Consider the following 6,000-nt stretch of genomic DNA (forward strand, 5'->3'; position numbering starts at 1 on the left):
CATAAAACCACACATGACGATGAAATCATAGCAGGCTCGCTCCAAACATTAAGCCCTAAAATATTTTTAAGCACCGGTCACATACATTTATAACCATTAGCGGCTTCACAAAAACCATTACAACCACTAATTTTACCATATCTATAAAACTAAATAAATCAAGAAAAAAGCAAACACACTATTAATATCTCTATCCTTATACTTACGTTCGGAAATGCGACGATAATTACAGCCCAGAAACGTTGAGTTTAACGTTTGAAAATTAAAAGAGTTGAGGCGATCTCGAACGCCACGTATCATTATATTTGCTTTATTTTTTTCTTGTTCGAGCGACCCGAGGTTAAGGTGGGTCACGACACATCCCAATTAGGGGTGATTAGGCTTTGTAATTTATTGAGTGCGTTCGGAAACGCGCCAAGGCACCGCGGCGAGCTTTCATGTGCCAGTGTCGTGGCGCCAAGCTTTGATTTATCTTAGGTGTTGATTTGCAAATGCTTCTTTAACTTTTGTTGATTTTATAATGAGGTCTTTGGCACTCATTAATAACGTATTAATTTTGTCGAATCTTTTAATTTTGTGCCATTAGGAATGCGAGTTATTTGAACTTTCACCGTTTTAGTCTATTTTAGCCACTTTACCTACAATCTATCACTGTATTTTTTAATCATTAGCACTTTCCGTATACAATCTCTTAATATTCTAAAGTCTTACATGATATAATAACACTGCTTATATCTTGGTAAAGGCACTTTATAATCTCTATTTCTGATTAATAGTAATAATAACTACTGGAAAAGTTTTTTTAAATAATATTTTATGTCACTTTCTAAAATCCTTCTACAATTTCTTTGAATTTAGTTTGGTTTTAAAAACAAATTTTCACAAATCGTAGGGCGTAAGGTACTAAATTAGCGGGACGCAGCCCAGGATATTAATTATAGTGTGACTGGACTTTCCCGGGATTCTAAACTTATGCCCCGCGACGGGAACCCGCCCTATGATTAGTCGCCATACACAATGCGCATTAAAAACTTTCCAAGCACATTAGAGATCAAAAAAAGATCTCTTAACGTGGCTGGCGTGTTATAATTATTATTTGACCTTAGACTAGTATAAAAGGATAATAAAACATACTTACTTAATACTAGATAATATATTGGGCGCAAAACAAGTCGTTTAATCAGAATACATGGCGTTTGAACTTTGAATGCGCATTGTACAAAGACATCTCAGCTGGGCTTGTGTATTCAATACTTGTCTATGACCTGCATAAATCACTATGTTACAACTTCAGATTGAACTACTTGCGTTCACACTACTAGCTAGAGCTTACCCAGAGAGTACTTTGTAAATGTGTAATTTCAATTAATATCGACAGATCCTCCGTACCCTAACGCATGGTTTACGTGGGTTGGCGGACATAGGGTTTGAAGAGACTGATATAGTCTAAATGTGAATGAAAGATCCAATTTTTACTCACAACATCAATCACAATCCTTTTCCTTATGTAAATTCTCTCCACGGTTTTGATGGGCAGTATTACAATCGAGCATCAGAATCGAGGGGCTTCACGTACGAGTTTTGTTTTTGGACCGAAATTCATGCGCGAAATTCCACTAAAACCCGTTCATTTGCTAAAATATTTGAAAAAGTAGGAACATTGCAAGTCTTTTAAAAGAATAGATGTACTTACCTGTTATATTTTGATTAATATTACTATGATTTCCCTCCAGCTTGTATTATGAGCAGAGATTTTTCAGTAGCCGTACGACATTATTGCAACGGCTGGAACAAAATAACACGGATGAGTGCGGATGGGGTCTAATTGAACCATTGACCTCTCGGAGATCAGTCGGCTTGACCGTTGAGCTATGGAGGCTTATATTATAATTAATGCGAAAGTTACCTCTTAACAAAACTGTACTATTTTGTACTTAAGATGGAAGGTTTTGTAATAGTTTCTTCTAGGTATCAGGGCGTTGACTATATTTCAATTAACGTCACTCGTGTCGTCCAAACGAGAGCTGATAGCATCTAACGGCGTGTAATTGCAGGCTGTCCGAATGTCCGGCTATACTTAGTTATTAGTTATTGGGCTATTGCATATATCGCGCGTGCGCTCGCTCTAGGCGTTTAGGCGACTACAAAATATATGAAGTTTTTAATGTGATCCGTTTGTTGTTTCTGATATTATCCTTTAGCCATCCATGGTTTTCTGAACCGATTTGAGTCATTTCTTTTTTAATCGATAGAGGAACTTTGGGACATTGTTTCATAAAAAATTTGGGATTCCAACTCCTCAATTCTGATGCTGCAGGGGATCTGACCAATCCACGCGAGCGAAGCTGCGGGCATCAGCTAGTTTTTAAATAAGTAAGTAGGTATATTATTTTAATTTTAGGAAGAAGGACCTAGAGTACCCTACTCCTGGGTAGGCCCTGTGGTGCACTAAGAATTTTGAAAACAACGGGAATTCAACTGCTATAGCACTCGAGGATAGCGTAGGTATTTATCAGTGAAAAAATTTTCAGTATCCGATTTTATTAGTTACGGATATAAGCTAGCTTCTACATCCAAACTTACAAGCTTTACCTCTTTATGCCTACATAGATGTGCACTCATTGCGCACCCCTTAAAAGTTACAGAACGTTAATAACTCAATAAATTCTTAAAAAAATGAATGCTCTACAATTACAAAGGTGAGCTCATGCACTGTTATTTGCCGTAGTTTTGTGATATCGCTGCATAGTAATTTTCATAGAAAGCGTAAACGTGGTCTATAATAATGTTGTAATAAATGTCTTATACCTATAATCTAATCGAGACATCTATCGGTTTGGACGTTCTGCTAAAAGTTTGCGTGGGCATATAACTATTAATTATCTGTCTGATGGAGTAGAATATTTTTTGTCGATGACAGGTAGGTAGGCAGGCATCTTAGTGGTATCAGCTGACGATATACTATTTTATTATTATACTAGCGATCCACCCCAGCTTCGCACGGGTACTAATTTATTACAATTTTCGTAGGGATCTCTAATTTTTTGAAAATAAAATATAGCCTACGTCACTCAGGACTGACGAAGCTTTCTACTGGCGAAAGAATTTATAAATCGGTACAGTAGGTAGTTCCAGAGATTACCCCCTACAAACAAACTTGCAAACTTACCTCTTTATAATATTAGTATTTATAGATGTATTAAAATGCGTAATAGCTCGACGATTTAGGAAAATTCAAAAGATTTTTTTTTGAAGTTTGATCAAATTCCACTCGTTGCTCAATAAAGTCATCTCCATCACTCACTAGACACGAGTCGCCACTCAGAAAGAGAAGAATTTAGCCAATGCCTACCACGCTGGCCAAGTGCAAGAACTGGCACACGTCTTAGAGAACTAAGAGTTCGACACGACCCCGGGCACGCATCTACTTCTAAACTGAGATAAGTGCGTTTTAAAATTAAACACGTCGAAGAAAAACATCGCGAGGAAGCCTGCACACCTGGTGAGTTCTCAAACTGCTCACATAGACGTATAATAGGTACTCTTACTTTTTTTTTGACGTAACAACGTCTTATAATTCGATAGAGTCGGCTGCGCGCACGAAAAAACATGACTCATGCGGCGTTACCTCGCTCTGAGGCGTTCCATGTAAGGCTTGAAGTGCAAGCGAGAGCGCGGAACGAGCGACAACACAAGAACACGAGAGACAACACAAGAGAAGACAAGAAGCACAATCGGCCTTTGTTGTCACGTTCAACTATCGTCAGTAAACCGACTTTACAGACAACCAATTTTTTTTTATTCCATTACAAGTTAGCCCTTTGACTACGATCTCACTTTCTAAGATATTAGTAACTTGAAGGGGTATAACATTTTGTCAAATGAGTTGTTTTATAGTAATTTAGTTACGGCGACGACTCTGCGGGTAGTCGATTGGCAAAATTTGTCCTTTAACCGTCTGTGGGGTGCCTTGACTAGGTACATGTTTAAACACGGAGCCATTGTTTGTCCACCGCGCCCCTTCGGTTTCACGTATTTGGGATTTTAATTTGTCATTCGGGATGTGAAGGGTTGTTAGGTCTTATTTTAATCTAGGGCTTTGTAATTGTCGTATAAGTAGGTGTATATATCTTGCACGAGTGAGATATTACTTCCCAAAACTCCGGCCAAGTGCGAGTCAGACCCGTGCACCGTGGGTTCCGTACTACAGTCGTATTTTTTGTCATTTTTCACGATAAATCAAGAACATGCTTACAATCAATAAGATGCATAAAAAAATCTCTTTGTGCAAAATTTTGGAAAAAATACGCGAGTAGGTACGGAACCCACAGTGCGCGAGTTTGACTCGCACTTAGCCGGTTTTTTTTATTTTAAGGTACGTAACCTTAGAAAGCGTTGTTAGCCTGGTTGAGATACCAGCCTCCTATTCGAAGGATTCGGGTTCGATAGCGAGGCAAGCACCTTTATCTTTTCGGAGTTAAGTATGCAATTAAGTAAATCTCACTTGCTAAACATCGTGAGGCAACCCTTATGCCTGAGAGTTCTTCATAATGTCCTGAAAGGTGTATATGAAATCGGCCAATCTGCACTTGGCCAGCGTGGTGGACAGTCTAAACCCTTCTCATTCTAAGACTAACGTTAAATTAACGTTATTAATGAACTAACTAACTAGTAACTGTGAACTATTAACTTTGGAACGGGGGCATAACTACGGGGAGCTTTTAACATATATGAACTTTAACATTATGAACTTATGAACTATTATCTAAACATAGTTCTAACTAATAACTTAAACAACTAAACTGTAGGGTAACCCGACGCGTCCCGTACACCTAAGTACTCTTAGGTTTATCTTAATACTAGCTTAAACTCATGACTTAGTCCGCGTGGACTACACAGATTTCAAACCCATATTTTACCGCCTCAGGGGATTAATTTTTAAAAATCCTTTCTTAGCGGATGTCTTCATCACAATAACTATCTGCATGCCAAATTTCAGCCCGATCCGTTCAGTAGTCTATATAGCAGTGCGTTGATAGGTCCGTCAGTCAGTCAGTCAGCTTTTTTATACATATATTTTGATTAACGGCATGCTCTGGCTTCCAATGTACGTACGTCTAGCATTAATCAACGTACCTATGCATTTAAAACATGTAATTTGTGTGACCGATGATTAGCGACCCCAGCGATTAGCGCTATGGAAATGACCCCTCGCTGAACTCGCAAGATAACTACCCTATTAGTAGCTCTATTACTACTCATATAAAATGGACTCACTTTTTGTGTTCAGATAGTGATGTGCTTACATATTTTAGAGGAATGAATGATTCATTTCATTGATCATTTTCTAGTCAGGCAGGAAGACTTGTAGGTAGAAGATATAATTAGCTTTCAAACTGACATATACCTACTTTTACTGGTATCATCATCACATGATCAACCCATCGCTAACTCATTACTGAGCTCATTACTCATTAAGAATCTAGTAGGATTCTTAATGAGTAATGTTATGGTATGGAAATGGCAATACGGTATGGTATGGTATGGTAATACCTTAATGACAGGGTAGGTAAGGGACCTATCTAATAATTTATTGATAAATATTAAAAGTCCGGTTCTCTCTGTTAATAAATCCATACGTTTTAAATTTTAATATTATAAATGTGAAAGTGTCTTTTTTTAACTTGTTACGGCCCATAACCGATTTTGACCAAATGTGGTACAGAGTTAGCTTGCAACTCAGAGACGGATGTAAGGTATTTTTTATCCCGGATCATATTATTTTTTGCTTAGTTGTTATAGAGTTGAAGGAGTTTTTGTTGCTTGTCAGGGATAGAATTCTGTATGGCTTGAGTTATTAACGTGTCACATCACTAGTAGGATGAGATTACGTGTAATGTTGTTAATACTCCATTTGTTGCGCTCTTTAATGTTCAAATGGACTGAATCACATTTCGATTGCTTTCAATCTAACTAATAATACTGTGCAATTTAATAGAG

Source organism: Maniola jurtina, chromosome 5 (assembly GCF_905333055.1).
Source record: "Maniola jurtina chromosome 5, ilManJurt1.1, whole genome shotgun sequence".
Classification (NCBI taxonomy): Eukaryota; Metazoa; Arthropoda; class Insecta; order Lepidoptera; family Nymphalidae; genus Maniola; species Maniola jurtina.